General features: G+C 42.8%; 1 long non-coding RNA gene across 1 annotated transcript; it reads right to left on the minus strand.

The window, feature by feature from the left end:
- Positions 1-1,772: 1,772 nt before the first annotated feature.
- Positions 1,773-19,761, minus strand: LOC123328262. The gene is made up of 3 exons (XR_006543104.2): positions 19,157-19,761; positions 7,447-7,540; positions 1,773-3,906 (listed from the first exon to the last, which is right to left on the minus strand). It is a non-coding gene; the product is annotated as an uncharacterized LOC123328262 (long non-coding RNA).
- Positions 19,762-19,994: the final 233 nt, after the last annotated feature.

The following is a 19,994-nucleotide window of genomic DNA, read 5'->3' on the forward strand; positions in this document are numbered from 1 at the left end:
ATAATTGAAAACAGCTGAACTGCGAAGTGGGCCTAATTTTTTTCTGAACTAAGAATGAGTAAAATGTCTTTTCAAGAACTGGGTATAAAAATGAAACCAGGAGATAAAGAAAACCCACTATATTTAGTTGTTCACACACACACGGTTAATATAGTAGCCCGGCGATGCATTAAGAAAATCTCCTCCGGTACTTGTCATAGCTTGCCTAGTTGTATGATGATCCAGCCACTGGAGATGGGGTAACAAAAGGCCTCCTCACCTAAGAGCCTGTGGGCCCGTCTGATGGGAAAGCATAGCCCCTCAGAGGGCTCTAAAGGGCTTCTGGCTGCAAAGGCTGTGCCTTTTGGAGAAAAGCACGTGGCTTGGAGGGGAGGAGGGCGCCTCTGCCCCAGCAGGCCCAGTTGGCTGGGGCAGCCCTGGGCTAGGCTCGTGCTGTGGGCTAGTCTCACACCTACTTTCTCATCCACCGCTTCTTTCAGGGAGATCAAAGGATACAGGTAGAGAGTCACCAGGTTAATCAACAATTGGTGTTATCTTCAACGTTGTATAAAATACTCCACTCATACTCAGAAGTAATTCCTGCCAAGCAAGAGGTCCAGCAGTCATTCAAATTCTGGATCCAGAACTCACTGGCTCCCCTGCTCTTTGTTACATGGCTTTCTACAAGCACAGCAAGGATGGCTCTCACCTGAACGCCTTGGATGCGGCACCAGCTGTGTGCCTCCATCGGCGGCACTGAGCCACTGTCCTCTGTTAATGACCATGCAGGGTCGATGATAATTCATTTTTAAATGTCACATAAAGAAAGGAGGGAATCACATAAAGGAGAAAAATAGTTTCTCTAGAAATAACAATTAAGAAGGTCTAATACTTAGCACCCTAGAAATACAATTTTACTTGTTGTTATGTTGATATACCCATTCTTAAGGCCCAGTTCTGGGATGGGGAGTCCAGTAGGTTGGGCAGGCTTTGAAAAGAAGGGTCCAGACAAAGCTACTGATTCACTTTTATAAAATTACATGAATTAAATAATAATAGGAGAAAATAGCCATAAAGATGAGAAAACAACAAAATGCTTTTTTTTTCTATTTGAAAAATTACAATTAGTACGCTAATTGTAGCTGCAAATACTGTTATTACATTTTCTCTTTCCTTATGCACACATTCTGATTTTTTTCCCTACAAAAATTGATTGCCATGGATGTGGTCTTGAAATCACTGTGGTTTCTGAAATCCTGTTCAGAAGAAGCAATACATTTTCCTATTTGTGCAGTCTGAGCCAAGCAAAAACAGAGGAGCTAAGTCAAATTATTCCATTTCCTTTTTTATAAAATATACTGGAAAATTAGCAAAATGCCATAGATATGGTCTACCCTTTGTTCACTGGTTTAATCACTCAGTCAATAAGCATTTAATGAGCGTCTAATACATCTTAGGCACTGGGAAAGCAGAAGTCAATCAAACATTGGTTCCTGCCCACATGAAGCTGAATTTAGTAGAGTTGGTGGACAGATCAACAAAGAATTGGAATAATATTTTGAAATACTATGAGAAGTCTTTTTCTTTCTCAGAAAATCTTTTTTTTTTTTTTTACCTTGTGACTCTTTCACCATTTATCCAGACCAAGAGATGAAGGTTGACTGCCCCTAAAGAAAAGACACAAAAGGATCCAGTCAGAACAGAGCCCAATTTCTGGCTGAGAATATAAAAAGCAAGCCTTGAAAGCTTTCAGTTCTAAGAGCCTGGCGCTTAGGGGAGGAGAGAAGCTGGGGGGTAGCTTTTGTTGTATTTATTTATTTATTTTTGAATGCTAAAACCTCGGTTCTGACTCAATAGAGTAAAGCCCGAAAGACTAGCCAGTTTTTTTTACCAAAAGCCAGAGAGTGGGACAAAATGCATGATGACAAGAACAACTTTCCAGCCTCAGAGGAGACAAGAAGGAGCTTTGAAAGGAAGGAGAAAAGAGAACTACCCTGTTGAGATGCAAATGCGGGGTCTGCTAAAACCACTGCCCGGGGTGGAAGCTGTGGGAGGGAGCTTCTAGGAGCCCTTAGGGGGCTGCCCCACTTTTTTCCTGCTGGCCTTCTCTTTGATCATTGCTCATGCTCAACTACTTGTTAAGTCTTTTTAATATTGCCCTTACACTATAGAATTTGGGTGGTTTTATCCAGGGGTGTTAGAGAATATGACCCACAGTTTTGAAAGAACTCCAGTGAGGATGAAGAGGAAGGACAGGAGGAGAAAAGACCAGAGACGCACAGAGACGCTTAGAGGCCGCTGCCAGGGCACCAGGAGGGAGCAGTGGTCCAGAAGGCCAGCAGCACCACCCTGCTCTCTGCCGTCCCCTTCTGAAGGAGGCGAGGGAGGGGAAGGATCAGGACTGCGCCCAGGGTTCCAGCACGTGGCTGGGTGGTGCCATCAACCAGTAGACTATGAAGGAGTAGGAGTAGGTCAAGGAATTCCGTTTTCATCCAAGCAGGTCATGAAATCTCAAGAAATCCTTGAGAACTCAGAGAAATATGAACTGGTTGATAGTGTGGGAAGTGAGGAAGACCTGAAGCTAGTGGAACAAAGGGACCCACTGTGCTTAGTAATGAATTGTGATGCCCCTCGGGGAGGTGTCTCTGGGGTTCCACTGGAGGCTCTGCCCTTGGCCTATATTTTTCAAGAACTTGGATGTAGACACCGAAGACATACTCATCCAGGGAGTGTAGGATGCAAATTCTGAAGAAATAGCTATTATGATAAATGATAAAATGAAAAATTCAGAAGGCTGAAGCAAGTGTCTGAAAATAACAGGATGACACTGAACAGAATAAACAGAAAGTCCTGTGTTTAGGTTTAAAGTCGAGTGACGAGGCCACTTAGAAAATGTGAAGCCCAGCTTGGTAGCATTTCCTCTGAACAATGACATGAGGATTTTAGTTGTCCTCAAGATGTTGTGAAGAAACAGCATGATGCTGCCACTTAAAGGCAGCTCCATCTCTATGTGGGATGAGTTGCAGTTGAGAAGATCTACTTCTTAGCAATATTCCTCAGTTGTCCCAAACTAATATCTTTTTGGAGAAGTTTAAAAGAGTATCAAATTAAAAACTGAGGTTTTTGGCCACCCACTCCAAAAATGGGAGGCAGGGACCAGCTCTTCACTTGGTAATTTTGTGTCCCTGATTGAGTCATCCAGAAACAGCTTGTGGTGGTGGTTTAGTCCCCAAATCACGTCCGTCTCTTTTGCGACCCCATGGTCTGTAGCTAGTCAGGCTCTTCTGTCCATGGGATGTTCCACACAAGGATACTGGAGTGGGTTGCCATTTCCATCTCCAGGGGATCTTCCCGACCCTGGGATCAACCCCACATCTCCTGCATTGGCAGGTGGGTTTTTTACCCCTGAGTCACCGGGGAAGCCAGAGACAGCTAGTGCTCACTGACTGTCCATGTGCTGACACTTTCCAGGGGACTTTCACGTGAGCTGGAGACTTGTCACTGAGTTCTGGTAGTTAAGAATGAGAGCAGAAGGGATACGGCACTTCTGACCTAGACTCTGAGCAGTCAGTGTGCGTTCTCCATCCATCTCCTCCCCTGCAGGATGCCCCTGGAGTCTCACAGTGAGATGTCCGCAGCACAAGATGGAGAGAGCCTGGACTCTTGAGTCACTGGATGACAGACAGCCGTGCTGACCCACGTACTTCACATGACCAAAACATAATCCTTTGTGTTTGTCAAGCTCCTGGATTTAGGAGTGTGTCCGCTGCTGCCACCGGCATAACCTAATCCTAATAGTGTTTACTCTTGAGCATCCCTGGTCTCTGCCTAAGTGTGTCGGTGGTGCAGAACCATCATGCTCCTCTTCAGGGAACTTTCAGGAACCTCACCCTGGAGTCCAGCTCAGAGCGCTTTGATGGATAAATGCTGTAGTCACATACAAAAGGAATGGGTAATGTGGCTGGAGGAAACCATTTTTTAATCTATATAATGTATATTTCAAGGAAAGTTTCAGTTTATTCTAAGACATAAAGACATTCATTCATGAAATTCAATATATCTCTTGACTTTTCCCATCTAACATTTTTATATAGGGTACGGGTTTTGACTAGATGCCAGCCCGGGTCCCTTTCAGTTCTATGAAGTAAAGCTGAAATAATGTAAGAACTAGAGGAAATCTAGGAGTTTATCTAATTGTACTAATGCCAGATTTTAGAGATGAGGAAACTGAGCCCAAGGAAGGTTAAGATATTTGTTCCAGACCCCTTAAATCTCTGGATTTCATTTTCACTTCTCTTTCTAGTACATTGCCTTAAAAGTATGGTACTTTAAAATGAATAAGCCAACAATAAGAAAAAGCTCTCCTGATCCTTTTTACCTTAAAGATGAACTAATTTCTTTATCTGGGATCCCTTTAATCTATATGACTCCATGAATGAGGGAAGGAAATGTCTCCTTAGGATCAAAGAGAAGGAACAGAGACTGGCAGATGGAAGAAGGGAATTGTGAGCATAATTTCAGGAAATACACATACATTTCTTGGCCTCAAACTCCTGACCTTTTTTTTTTTTTTTTCTGAAAGCCCTCCTCCTACTACAAGTAGACACATACTGCAAAATCAGCATAGAACAGGGTCCTCACCTTTTTCTCTTTCCACTTTAAATTTATCTAGTGCAGTGATTTTTTTTAGTCCAATTCAATTATAAAAATTATACTTATCATTTCAACCTCAAAATACTCTTATTTCAAGTTTCTTTCCATATTTTCTACCACCTAGTTTTAACCTTCTGGTGAGAAGCTGAAAACAAAGGGAATCTGCCAACTTATTAGAATAATTACTCCTAACATGAGAGCATCCAGGAGCTGGTATTGACAATTGCCAAACTCTACATCCCTCAGGGTCTCTGCTTATCTCCATCATGGACAGTTGGGGCCCAGCCTGTCCTTACTATGTTGGGGATTGCATTTCTCAGTGCCATTTTCTTCCTCTCACCTTGTAAATACTTGTCACTTCAATTGGAAATCCCATGGAATGACCAGTGAGTCGCTGTGTTCCCTTCCTCTGCAGTTGGCCTAGGTTTAGGAAGGCTAAAGATCTCATGATTCACCTTGGCTTGATTTCATGAGAAATCAGAGGAGTGGTCTTGCCTTTTTGCCATTCCCATCCCTTCTCTGATTCTTCCTAAGACCTCTTCCCCACTCCAGTAACACTGCCTGTAACCATCCAGGAGGAAGGAAATTCCAAACTCCCCTTTAGGTCACTTGCCCACATTTCACCAGAAAAAAACATAGAAGACTTGAGTTCAGTTCAGTCACTCAGTCATGTCTGACTCTTTGTGACCCCATGGACTGTAGCAGCCCAGGCCTCCTTGTCCATCACCAATTCCCAGAGTTTACTCAAACTCATGTCCATTGAGTTGGTGATGCCATCCAACCATCTCATCCTCTGTCATCCCTTCTTCTCCCACCTTCAATCTTTCCCAGCATCAGGGTCTTTCCAATGAGTCAGTTCTTCGCATTAGGTGGCCAAAGTATTGGAGTTTCAGCTTCAGCATCAATCCTTCCAATGAATATTCAGGATTGATTTTCTTTAGGATGAACTGGTTGGATCTCCTTGCAGTCCAAGGGACTCTCAAGAGTCTTCTCCAACACCACAGTTCAAAAGCATCAATTCTTCGGTGCTCAGCTTTCTTTATAGTCCAACTCTCACATCCATACATGACTACTGGAAAAACCATAGCCTTGACTAGATGGACCTTTGTTGGCAAAGTAATGTTTCTGCTTTTTAATATGCTGGGCTAGATGAAGCACAAGCTGGAATCAAGATTGCCAGGAGAAATATCAATAACCTCAGATATGCAGATGACACCACCCTTATGGCAGAAAGTGAAGAGGAACTCAAAAGCCTCTTGATGAAAGTGAAAGAGGAGCGTGAAAAAGTTGGCTTAAAACTCAACATTCAGAAAACGAAGATCATGGCATCCAGTCCCATCACTTCATGGCAAATAGATGGGGAAAGAGTGTCAGACTGTATTCTCTGGGCTCCAAAATCACTGCAGATGGTGACTGCAGCCATGAAATTAAAAGACACTTACTCCTTGGAAGGAAAGTTATGACCAACCTAGATAGCATATTGAAAAGCAGAGACATTACTTTGCCAACAAAGGTCCATCTAGTCAAGGCTATGGTTTTTCCTGTGGTCATGTATGGATGTGAGAGTTGGACTGTGAAGAGAGCTGAGCACCGAAGAATTGATGCTTTTGAACTGTGGTGTTGGAGAAGACTCTTGAGAGTCCCTTGGACTGCAAGGAGATCCAATCATCCATTCTAAAGGAGATCAGCCCTGGGTGTTCTTTGGAAGGAATGATGCTCAAACTGAAACTCCAGTACTTTGGCCACCTCATGCGAAGAGTTGACTCATTGGAAAAGACTCTGATGCTGGGAGGGATTGGGGGCAGGAGGAGAAGAGGACCACAGAGGATGAGATGGCTGGATGGCATCACTGACTCGATGGACGTGAGTTTGAGTAAACTCCGGGAGTTGGTGATGGACAGGGAGGCCTGGCGTGCTGCAATTCATGGGGTTGCAAAGAGTCGGACATGACTGAGTGACTGAACTGAACTGAGGTTAGACATAACTTTTCTTCCAAGGAGTAAGCATCTTTTAACTTCATGGCTGCAGTCACCATTTGCAGTGATTTTGGAGCCCCCAAAAATAAAGTCAGTCACTGTTTCCCCATCTATTTGCCATGAAGTGATGGGACCGGATGCCATGATCTTAGTTTTCTGAATGTTGAGCTATAAGCCAACTTGTTCACTCTCCTCTTTCACTTTCATCAAGAGCCTCTTTAGTTTTTCTTCACTTTCTGCCATAAGGGTGGTGTCACCTGCATATCTGAGGTTATTGATATTTCTTCCAACAATCTTGATTCCAGCTTGTGCTTCATCCAGCCCAGCGTTTCTCATGATGTACTCTTCATATAAGTTAAATAAGCAGGGTGACAATATACAGCCTTGACATACTCCTTTTCCTATTTGGAACCGGTTTGTTGTTCCATGTCCAGTTCTAACTGTTGCTTCCTGACCTGCATACAGGTTTCTCAAGAGGCAGGTCAGGTGGTCTGGTATTCCCATCTCTTTAAGAATTTTCCACAGTTTATTGTGGTCCACACAGTCAAAGGCTTTGGCATAGTCAATAAAGCAGAAATAGAAGACTTCAGCCTTTGGGAAAGCAGATGGAAGCTGAAATCCCCTTCTTTTCACACTAGATTTCTGACCACTTCAGTAATAAAAATCTACTATCACCTACTGTTTGCCACCCACTTTTCAAATACTCTACATACTTGACCTCAGAAGGACTCTAATGAGGTAGGACTTCTAAAGAATGTGACTTCTTGTTGTTTTACAAGCTCTGAGATGGCAATGTGGGGAATGCTGCTTGAGGTTCTGCTGAGGTGTATCATCTTACCATCAGGAGTTGGGGTGGGGGAGGCAGTGTCCAGTTTCTTTGGTTCCCAGTTGAGAACTGTCTCCACAATTGCCCATTACTGCCAGTCAGCAATCTTGAAAAAACAGCAAAGGGTTTTGTTCTATATACCACATTCTTACTCTACAACTAGCATGCTGCTTACCAGAGGAGGGTAATAGGAGCGCACCTGTGCCTGCATGTGCCTGCATGTGTTTACATCACTTCATTGTGCTTTTTAACTAAGACAGTAACAGAGGCTATAGCAACAAATTCAAGCAACACAGAAATATAACAATTTTCTTTTAGTTAATTGCCTCATCCCCTGACATCTAATCACTTTCATTAGTTTGCAGTGTGTATGTCTATGTATACACTTTTTTATATACTATGTATACAAACACAGATAAAATATTTGCTTTGATTTTCATAAAATAGGATTATACTATATATGTACATATATACTATGTATTTTATATACCTAATAAATATGTAATATATTTCTGAGTCTTTTTTTCAGTTTAACATACTATATGTCTATACATTCAGATCCAACTCATCTTTTCGGTGGTCCTGGAATATTCCTTGGTGTGAATGTTCTATGATTTATTTGTCCACTTCTCTATTTCTAGCATTTAGTTTATCTCCAGTTTTGGGCTGTTACACACACACACACACCTCACACACACACCTCTTTCCCTCTAGAGGCAGAGCTTTTCTGAAACAGAATCTTGTATGTGGGACTGCTTGGTTGGAAAATGTGCTTATTTTAAATTTAATAAATTCTACCAAATTCTCTTTTGAAATGGTCACACCTATTAACAAAATGTAAAGGGCTTTATCTTCTTATTCTATATATCATCAAAAACTTACTCAATTTTTGCCAACTTAACCAGAAAAAAAAGAACTATTGTTTTAATTTCAATTACTATCACTGTTAGTGAGTTTGGGCATTTTTCAAATGTTATTGTCTCCGTAATTTCTTCTCTAAAATGCCTCTTATCATTTGTTCATTTTTTCCCCTTTCATCTTTCTATATACTGTTTTGGAGGAGCTTTTTAGCTCTGATGGATGTTAACTCTTTGTCTTTTCTATGTGTTGCAAATATTTTCCCACAGTCTTCATTTGACTTTTAAATTTGTTCATGTGAGCTGATTTTGCCAAGTAAAAGTTTTGACTTTTTAACTATTCCAATCTGTCAACCTTTTCCTTTATGGTTTCCGGGCCTCCTGTGGGCCTCAGAAAGCTCTCCCCACTCCCCATTAGTGAAAATATGGAGAATGTGCTTACTTAGAGCACGAGATGGTCCAACTCAGAGGCAACAGCAACAGAATTGATAGGATGCCAAGGAAAATCACCCTGAACCCTGTGAGGAATCTGCCGAGCCCACATTTCCCCTCCACTGTACTTTTCCAGCCTGTGGTTATTTGTTCTGCCTCTAGGCAGCCCTGACTTTCCACCAAGTTTGCCCCCTTCCCCTCTCATTCCTATGCAGAGAGCTGTTTGGTTTTCTGTCTTTGCTCTTGTTTTCCAGACTGTTATCTAAGTGGGGCTCCATTTACCTGTAGGTCTCCCCACTTGGGATTGGATGCAACATTACCAACAACATTTGCATCTTTCTGCACCCGCTTCTTGCTTACCCCTGCCCCCTTCCTTGAGTGAACGAGGAAAGCAGCCAAAAGCAGATGCTTGACACATCTGCCCTGGGTTGGCTCAGTTCCAGTGGGAAAGTTTGATGTTGCAAGCTTTTAATAGCCACTCCATTTCCCTGACTTACAATCACACAGGCTTCCTTGACTTCCTTCTAATTCATTAAGGACAAAAGCAAGCAAACTGAGTTTGCTCCGCTTGGGTCCCGGGGGAACCTGCCCCAGGCCTGCAGATGACATAAGAGCTTTTGTCCCGGGCCCCTTTCTCTGCCGCAACTGCCTCTTCCTGCCTCCCGGCTACCTTTTCTCTCGGCTAACTGAGCACAAGTGCTATTAAGTTTCTCTCCCTTGTGGGGTCAACCACAAGCCAACATCAAGGGTTATCATAGGAGGATTTTTGCCCCATCACAGTCTCTGTCAGAATCCAACATCAATTATATCCATTTCTTAAATATTCTCTGGGTAAATGTAGTATGCCTGTGTGCAAATGCAGCTTCTAAGACAAGCTCTCCAGCTGCCCATCACAAATACATCTTAGCCTTCCATACCTGAACTCCTCCTGTGCAGATATCTGGCACCCTGGCCCTCTCCTTAACTTTTCCAGGTTAGGGCAGGGGGTGCGGTGAGGATGAGTGCAGGGACGGAGGATTCAGTTCAAGGGCTAGGATTCCAAGTTTCAGTCCTCAAAGCCTGGGAGGCATACAGCCCATGGGGACCTCTGGACCCACTGCATGGGAGGGCACTTCCTCCTGGCCTCTGCCTCGGAAGAGCACTGCTTCCCCGGGGACTCTGCTGGTGAGCAATGCAGAGCAAGAGATGGAGGGTGCTTTCAGCTCTTCCTTTTGTCTTGATTATTCATATTTTCTGACTTTTTCCTCCTGAAATTCTAAATATTGTTTCTAATAAAATGCAGTTTTACTCTAAATTCAAAAATATGTTATCCTCAGAGAAGCTCTCAAAACTTCCAGGAAGACTTTAAAGGAAACTACACGGACATTTAAATGAGTTTGCAAGTCCTCCAACACTTGGGAAGCTCTGGCTAAATGTCAGAGCTTGATAACAACTGTTATCATTATCAGTATTATTATTACTACTATTATCCTGGAAAAGCAATATTTTTAGGGTAAGAGTAGGGTTAACATTGACTGAGGAGCACAGAGCCGATTCTAGGGTTAGGGGTGCTTCTCAGGGACCATGAAATCTGCTCAAGTTTGCATGTTTATGTTTGGGAGCCAAAAGAGTTTTTCATCTAGTAAGTTTTCCAGCAGCATGGCTTCTGATATCTTGATGTTTTTCCCTGTGGCCTGGGTTATAGACAGATAATTCAGGGGGAGAAAAAAGAATCTTTCTAAACATAAAACACTGGAGAGAGACTAGAAAAATCGAGAGAGAACTGGGAAGAGACCAGAAGACTGACTTCCTAGCTGATACTGAAGCAAAAAAAAAAAAAGATCATTGGTCTTTTGACTCCTGAGAGGCATACTTACCATCCATAATTCTGATTTTAGATATTCTGTCCCTTTACTTCAACAAATACAGTCAAAGATTCTGATATTTACATTAGAAAACATGACCATCGCACATCTCCTTAAACACCAGGAAACTTCCAAAGGACGCATGATTTCCTCTGTTCAACAATGCATTGTAAATCTTATACACCCAAATCTTTTGAAGTTTCCTGTCACCAAAAGGAGGCAAGAAGCAGCATTCAGTGGCACACAAGTTGTTGAAAATGCATTTCAACCAGAGGATGCCATTGCGGCTGTGGCTTCATGCCTCAAGCTCACACACAGGGCTTCTGCTGTTTGGGGTGCCAGAAACCCTGCTAGGGATCCAAGTTTTCAAGGCTAATGAAGATGATTTAGATGTGATGTCTGAAAAAACCATGTGGCATAAAGCCTTTCCTGTATGAAATCCTGGCACAGCTGCTCAGTAAAATGTGAGTGGGTGGGGATGAGGGGGTGTGAGAAGGCACGATGCCATCAGGCAGAGCTGGCCATAAAGAAGGAGTCTGAGAGTCCAACTCCATTTTTTGTCTTAACTTTATCAATCTCATCTTTTTTTTTTTTAAAGCTCTATTTTAAAAACTTGGCGATTCATACAATAAAGCATGCCTCTATGCCGAAGTAGTAATATTTACTTTTAAAATGTGGAATTTAAGATAACTGTATTAACATGAGAGAACATAATTAATGGAACAAATGGCTGTTGATCACCTAGTTAATCAAATAAACTTGAACCTTGGGAGAAAAATTGGGAGATTGTGATCCAATCATTCCTTCTTTTCATGAAGTACCAGGAAAACCTGAACAATTCCTGAAGGAACATTTGAGAGCATACGTATTCATTGGTCATGAGTTTAATGTAAATATTTATTAGTCATGAGGAACCTAGAATCTACCAAAAGAAAAAGATGTATAGCCTTTTACCTTACAATCTTTGCTCTTAAACCTTTCAAACCCCCTCGAGACAGGCAAGTCCACTACAATGCCTCCCTAAGCCTAGTGGTCTGAGGGCCTGACCTCACAGGTGAGCTCATGCTTAATGATTTCTCTTGGCTTCTTTTTGCAGAGGGAGCATGCCAAGGCTCTGAGGTAACAAGAAGCATGACTGTATCCCCATCAGGTTGATTTCTAAAGTTAAGGCAGCAATTGTAAAACATGCTGTATTTTCCTGATGGTTATATTAATGCTGTTTTCAAAGTTAAAACAGTGATATGGACTGATATAAACTTTTGGAAGCTTGACACATTTGCAGGAAAGCCTGTAAGGACATGTTCAGAGCAGAAAGAGAGTTGCTACCTTTATATTCACTAAGAGGACCTGTGGTGAGAGCCCCATGTCTTAGCCCATCCTGTCAACAGCAAGGGCTGAGCACTTGATGGCACAGGAGCAAAACATGCCCTATTCTAAGGAAACTTCAGACACAGGAAGAGTTTATACTTGCAATTGTTGTTGTTCAGTTTGCCCAGTTGTGTCCGACTCTGCAACCCCATGGACTGCAGCACACCAGGCCTCCCTATCCCTCACCATCTCCCGAAGTTTGCCCAAGTTCATACACATTGCATTGGTGATGCCGTCTAGCCATCTCATCTTCTGACTCCCTCTTCTCCTTCTGCCCTCAATCTTTCCCAGCATCAGGGACTTATCTAATGAGTTGGCTGTTCGCATGAGAAGACCAAAATACTGGCGCTTCAGCATCAGTCCTTCCAATGAGTACTCAGGTTTGATTTCCCCTGTGGTTGACTGGTTTGATCTTCTTGCTTCCAAGAGACTTTCAGAAGTCTTCTCCAGCACCACAGTTCGAAGGCATCAATTCTTTGGCATTCTGCCTTCTTTATGGTCCAGCTCTCACTGGGAATATCATCGCCTTGACTATGTGGACCTTTGTCTGTATGCTTGGAGTTAGGACCATAATTTCCCTGCATATTACTGATTTTCTATAAAGGGTCACTTTCTAGATTTTTTTTTAAGTCTAAGGTTTATACGAAGTGCTTTATTATGCATGAAGCATTACATATGTGTTTTATTTTTCCCTCCTCATAAAACTCCTATTGGTCAGTTTTACTATTGTCCTTATATTATAAATGAGAAAATGAGGCATAGAAAAGTTAAGTAGATTTTCCAAAGTCACACAGCAATAAATGGCAACAGTGAGAATGAAAGATAGCGATGTCCATGCTCCTCTGAGACTCTTTTTCAGGGTCTAATTTACAAAGAACTTTCTCACATGTAATCCCAGGTAAACATGGAAACAGTCCTGTACATTAAATATTATTGTCCTCATCTTGAAACTAGTAAGGTTATAACATATTTAGGTCCATTACCTTTTTAAGTAAATCATTTTTAAATGCCAAACAGTTGCATGACCATTAAAAACTCTTAAATATAGTATTTTTCATATAGTATGTTTTAAGTATTCATCATCTAAGAAAATGTTAATGTTCAATTTTAACATGAAATTTTGCCAACTGCCTTTCTGAATAAGTTGCCAGATTTAACAAATAAAAATACAGAATGCCTAGTTAAATTTGAATTTTGGATAAACAGCAAACGATTTGCATGGGGCATACTTGTACTAAAAAAGTAGTCATTATTTATTTGAAATTCAAATTTAATTGGGCATCCTGAATTTTATCTGGCAATCCTTTTTCTGTGAAGACATATTTAGTGTGCCATAAATAAGGAAATTTTAAGCCAATTGAAAAAGATTAAAAGATTATTCTTTTGTCATCAGCAACATTTGTATTAAGGATAAAGATTAAAAGACTATTCTTTTGTCATCAGCAACATTTGTATTAAGGACATTATCTGTATAAGGATATTACCTGCCCACCTACTATACAGTTGTGTGGACTGGTTTCTGTCTTCCAGAAGTTTACACTCCAAATAGTCATTACACTGTAAAAATAGTAGTGTCAATGATTCTTTCATATGAATTTAGTTCTAGCTACTAAAAATAATAGGAAGTGCCATTTGTATAGTTTTTGATGATTAGTACTAATTTAAGATTCACAAAATCTTATGAGGGCTGTGGGTATTCCCATTTCACAGTTAGATAAAAAGAGACTAAAATGTTATTTGTCTAAGGAAACAAAGGTAATAAGTCTCTTGATTCCAGACTTGCTCATCTTTCCTCTACATTCTACAGGACCATGCTTCTCAGAGCAGCGGGCCAGCCATGGAGGGGAACACAGGGAGGTGATGCCAGATAACCATGAATGCCTGGTCTTTCCGGGTACTTTGATGATAATGCCAGATCCTGGTGCCCCAGACAGCAGTACATGATTCTCCAAGAAGAGTCTTCAGGTTGGCCTCAAGCCCTACAGACTCTGTTAATGGAGGCAGCAGGGCCAGTTCTGGTGAACAGCCTGGAAAGCAAATTTGTTGGGGCAAAAAGTAAGTAATTCAGGAAAAGCCCAGGTTCTTTAGAGGTGGTCTGACCTCCATTGAGGTCACAGTTTTCTAAGTGGATATGATGGTTACCTTCATGTGTCAACTTGAGTGGGTCATAAGTTTCATAGATGCTTGGTCAAACATTATTCTGAGTGTTTCTGTGACAGTGATTTTGGATGTGTTTAATATTTAAATCAATAAACTTAGTGAAGCAAACTACCCTTCTTAGTGTGTGGACCTCAAATCACGTGAAGGCCTGAGTAGAAGGAAAGACTGATACTCTCCAAATAGGAAAGGACTCCTCCTTCCTGATTGGCTTCAAGCTGGAAAATGCATTTTTTTCCTGCCTTTGCTGCTGCTGCTAAGTCACGTCAGTCGTGTCCGACTCTGTGCGACCCCATAGACGGCAGCCCACCAGGCTCCTGTCCATGGGATTCTCCAGGCAAAAACACTGGAGTGGGTTGCCATTTCCTTCCCCTGCCTTTGCACCTCAAGTGAAACAGTGACTTTCTTGGATGTCAAGCCTGTTGGCCTTTGCCTTGGAACCACACCAGTAGCTTTCCTGGAGCTCCAGCCTGCTAACTGCAGATCTGGGGACTTGTCAGCCTCCATAATCACATGAGCCAACTTCTCACAATGAATACATACATATGTATATATATATAAAGCAAAAGTGAAAGTCACTCAGTTGTGTCCAACTCTTTGCAACCTCATGGACTGTAGCCCACCAGGCTCCTCTGTCCATTGAATTCTCCAGGCAAGAATACTAGAGTGGGTAGCCATTCCCTTCTCTAGGGGACCTTCTCAACCCTGGGATTGAACCCAGATCTCCTGCATTACAGGCAGATTCTTTACCATCTGGGCCACCAGGGAAGCCCATGTATTTTTATGTGTGTGCGCGTGTGTGTTTGTGTGTCTCTGTGTGTGTGTATATACATATAATTCTATTTCTCTGGAGAACCATAACTCAGTGGACGGATGTCCACATAATCTTCCTATGTGAATGTCCACCTTACCATCTCTACATCTGACAAGGAAAGCAAATGGGTCTTCCCTTTCTCAAAAATGCAGGATGGCTTTATTCCATAGGAGCTCCCCCTGTCCTGTCCAGACTGCAGTTAAAAAACCTGTTATTTCAGGATCATTCAAGGAGCCAGGTCAGAGATTTTTAAACATTAAATTGATATCAAATCTATTTTTAAGCTTGTAAAGAATCTCAGTATAAAAGTGGATAAAAAGGGGATTAACTGGAGTGAGATTGGCAGCCCAGGGGCAGAGTGGGGTTGCCTGGAGTTCCTCTCCAGTACTGGTAGCTCCTTACTCAGGGCCTCTGTAGGTTTTATTTCCATCATATGGAGCAGAACTTTATTCTACTTACTTTCTAATGTAACTTTTCTTCTTGAAAAAGAAACTTACTGTACAAGTTACACATGCTTACTGTAGAAGATACAAATGTGCCTTCATAAAAAGATACAAATTTTTCCTTCATAAAAGGAAAAATTACCCATTATCTAAAATTCTACCAATCAGAGAAAACTAATATTTTCCTGTTTCTGAATTGTTTGCGCATATACACACATGCATATTCACACTATATTTGCATAATACACATAGACCAAAGCCCTTTTGAAATAATTCATTTCAGAACAACTAATCATATAGAATTATAATGCATCCTTTCATCAAGAAATGGTAAAGTACAATTTATCTTGACTAAAAAACAATTTCATCTATTTCAGCTGACTTTCAATCATACAAACCAGAGCCTTTACATACAGATGAATTCTATCCTCTTCCTATCAGTTAACTAGCAAGACTATAAATTCTGTAATGCTGAAAATATTTTTTTTCAGATTGTCTAGAGCCCTTAGTTCATTTCTCTGAGTATTTCTAATTTCAGTAAACCTTTATTCTTTAGGAGTGAATCAAATGTCTGAAAATAGATATCCAGAGAAGAAGAAGAAGGAACAAGTTGGAGAGTGCAGATGGATGGCCCATTTAGGGTTGCAAACCCCAAATGAAGAAGGGTGAATCTGTTTGTATTTTTTCTTAACTTTCTTTGAGGTCAATCATACAGAGAAGGATAAAAAAAATTTCACCTGGCAGTATTTTTATACATATCACCTTCGAGGTACATTTTGGAAGATGATTGAGGGCCTTCAATTTTCTTCAATTTTCTTCCTGGGCTACTTATCCAATCTTTCTTCCCACATGTTTTCAATCCTGATTCCCTAACAGCTCATCTGAATTTCATGAGTCCATGCTCTTGACATCCACTCATCTTCATCTGTAGAAAACATACTCCTATTTTGAGCCAGGGTCTCTCAAACATCAGTGTGAATCAGAAGCACATGATGAGTTTGTAACAGCACAGTCAGTGGGGTCCAATCCCCCAAATGTTTGACTCAGTGGGTCAGGAATAGGAATGAAAATTTGCATTTTCAACACATTTCTAGTGATACTGATCTGTGGCCCACACTTGGAGGACAACTGCTTTGCAGTGCTTCTTGGACTTTGCTGCATCTACCATAACCCGAGCATCTTGCTAAAAGGAGAGCCTGATCCAGTAGTTCTGGGGTGGATCCCAAGGTTCTATTTTTCTAACAAGTTCCCACTTCGAGCAGTGTGATTGTGTGGCTCAGCTCAGAATACTGTTTTTTTGTTTTTTTTTTTTTTAAGAGGAAGAGGGCCACCCCCCTCCTCCATATCAGGGGTTGCCAAACTTGTCTGCACGTTGGAATCACATAGCAATCTTCAAAGTATACTGGTGCCTACGTCTCATGTCAGCTTATGTCTGGTCTGAGGTACAGCCTGGCCTTGGGAGTTTTAAAAGATCCTCGGGTGATTTTCAGGGGATCCTCAGGTGGTATGTATGGCATTGCTGACTAGATGGATGTGAGTTTGAGCAGGCTCCAGGAGTTAGGGAAGACCGGCGTGCTGCATGCAGTCCATGGGGTTGCAAAGTCAGACACGACTGAGCCACTGAACTGAACAGGTGATTCTAATAATCCAAACACGCTTAGGAACCACTGTTTTAAATCCTCAAACTACCTGCCACCTCCATTTTATTTTCACTACAGGTATTGGCAGCTTGTTGTCTTTTGTCTTCACTTTCATCCAATCTGCCCTACTGCACTGAAACTGCAAGTCCATGTGCCCCAGGCAGTGAGGCCAAACAATACCAAAGCATTAGAGTTTGGAACAGAGAAAGGTTTATTGAGGGCCATGCAAGGAGACCGGAGAAGGCAATGGAACCCCACTCCAGTACTCTTGCTTGGAAAATCCCATGGACAAAGGAGCCTGTTAGGCTGCAGTCCATGGGGTCGCGAAGAGTCGGACACGACTGAGCGACTTCACTTTCACTTTTCACTTTCATGCATTGGAGAAGGAAATGGCAACCCACTCCAGTGTTCTTGCCTGGAGAATCCCAGGGACGGGGGAGCCTGGTGGGCTGCCGTCTATGGGGTTGCACAGAGTCGGACACAACTGAAGTGACTTAGCATAGCATAGCATAGCATAGCATGCAAGGAGACAGGAGGTTCATGCCTTAAAAAGCCCCAAATCCCCCAAACCTCTTAGCAAAACCCTTTCCTTGCAAAGGTTTGGGAGAGTTAGTTACAAACTGGTTAGTTGTTACAAACTTCTTGGTATCAGAGCCTTTGTTCTAGAGGTCAGGTCATGTTCAGGTAATGATGTTTCTGTAAATCTCCAGCTAATGAATATTATCCTCTGTCCTGACAAGAAAGGGGGAGGTCCGGAGGCACAGCTTTCCTCTCAGAGGTCCTGGTCCTGGCTAAAAGGAGGCAAGGCTCAGCGGGTGGCTTCCTCAAGGCCAGGTCCCCAGACCCTGCCCAGCTGTCATCGCTGACAGAGCCAGGCACCCAGGACCCAACTGGCCCTCAGGCTCCTGAGGCCGCCCATATGGTGGAGACCAGGTCCCACAGGCTGCATCCCATGCGGACCGCGCTGCCATTAGGCCGCAGAGACAGGAATGGTGGGGGAGGTTCACTGCTGCCTCCGGGACTGGACCGCGCCACTGGGCGGCTGTGGTGAGAGCTCTGGAGCCCTGCAGGACACGGCCCCCAGCCTGTTCTCTGGGCCCCCCAGCTCACAGGCTGGCCTGAGGCAGGGTGAACCGGAGGGTCCTGAGGAGAAGGCTGGTATCTGCCTCTTACCTCACTCTCCGCCTGATGACCACCACCGTTGGCTGAATGGAACCACTAACTGGCTCATTGATGGTTGTTTGTGGGAGGGGCCCAGTGTCAACCAATGGCTGAACAGAACCACTAACGGTCACTCAATGACAGCCACTTGATGGAGGGGCCCACGAGCACTGATCAATGGCTGAACAGGACCACTAATATCCCTGGGTAATTAACCACTAATTTCCCAGTAATTGGAGGAGGTGGGGGGAAATGCTGCACAGCCACAGACAGGGCTACGTTCTGTTACACTACCAGCTCATTCACCCTCCTCAATGCAGGAATGTAGTCTGTTTCTTTCAGTGTCTGACTCACACTTGTTGTTCAGTCACTACGTCATGGCCAACTCTTTGCAACCCCGTGAACTGCAGCATGGCAGTCTTCCCTGCCCTTCACTATCTCCTGGAGTTTGCTTAAACTCATGTGCATTGATTTGGTGATGCCATCCAACCATCTCATTCTCTGCCACCCTCCCTTTTCTCCTGCCTTCAGTCTTTCCCGCCATCAGGGTCTTTTCCAGTGAGTCAGGTCTTTGCATCAGGTGGCCAAAGTATTGGGGCTTCAGCATCAGTCACACACTAGCAGTGAATAAATGTTTGTTGAATAAAAAAATGACAAAATATTATAAATAAAAATGAATTTGTAAAAAATATTACCCTAGTCGCCAGCCCCAGGTAGAGTAGGGTCTTCCCCAAAGTATTTCATCTAAAGATAAATTGTCTTTCTCATAATAGACTCACAGGGACTACTGTTCTTCACGTCTTCAACTTCTAACTCATTTACCCTATGAATTCCAGCAAGAAACTTTTCTCATACAGCTTTTATTTCACATAGTTGAGTTTTTCACTTGCTACTACAGACTTGCTAAGGCACCCAGCTCAACCCCAGGATCCAGGAACACATTACTGCCTGCTCCTCAGATTATGAAAGAGCAGGAACAGAGCCCACCTCAAGTTTGTCCACTGACCTTCTCCGGCAGAGATCTCTGTCCTTCTGTATAGGCCCTGGAGCTTTTTACCCCAGTGCCAAAGGGTCCTTACTGGCAGCCAAATGTCACTGAAAAAATGGAGTTCATTCTCTTTCCCATCATACTTTTCCCTTTCAGATCCCTCAGTAACTGCAGACGTAATCACTGAGTATAGGCAGCTGAAGCCTGGATCTCAAGGTCCCGTGTGTTGTGATTAATTGAAGGCTTCTGTGGGTTTGTTAAGTAAGTATGGTTTCTTAGGGTCCATCAGCTTTGTAATCACACCTGGAAAGGGCAAAACTTCTTCATTCTGTATTTTTTCTCAGAGAACTAGTAAGTCTTGTAGTCACTCTCTGTGCCAGTAGATATTACACGTTTCCAGGTCCTCAGGCTGCTTCCTGATTTTGGAACAGGTTTGTGTAAAGTCCTGACATTGCACTTACTGCTGAGAATGGTGCTGAGGCCCTGCAGCATCACGAGTTAGAAGACAGCTGCTCATATCAAAAAGCCAAATCCCCACCAGTTTAAACAAGTAGGATTTTTTTCCTGACCGCCCCCCTTATCTAACAAGATGTATGTCTAACTGCTGTGGCTGCTGCTAAGTCGCTTCAGTCGTGTCCGACTCTGTGCAACCCCACAGACGGCAGCCCACCAGGCTTCCACGTCCCTGGGATTCTCCAGGCAAGAACGCTGGAGTGGGTTGCCATTTCCTCCTCCAATGCATGAAAGTGAAAAGTGAAAGTGAAGTCGCTCAGTCCTGTCCGACTCTTAGCGACCCCATGGACTGCAGCCTACCAGGCTCCTCCATCCATGGGATTTTCCAGGCAAGAGTACTGGA

The sequence above is a fragment of the Bubalus bubalis genome, chromosome 11 (assembly GCF_019923935.1).
Source record: "Bubalus bubalis isolate 160015118507 breed Murrah chromosome 11, NDDB_SH_1, whole genome shotgun sequence".
NCBI lineage: Eukaryota > Metazoa > Chordata > Mammalia > Artiodactyla > Bovidae > Bubalus > Bubalus bubalis.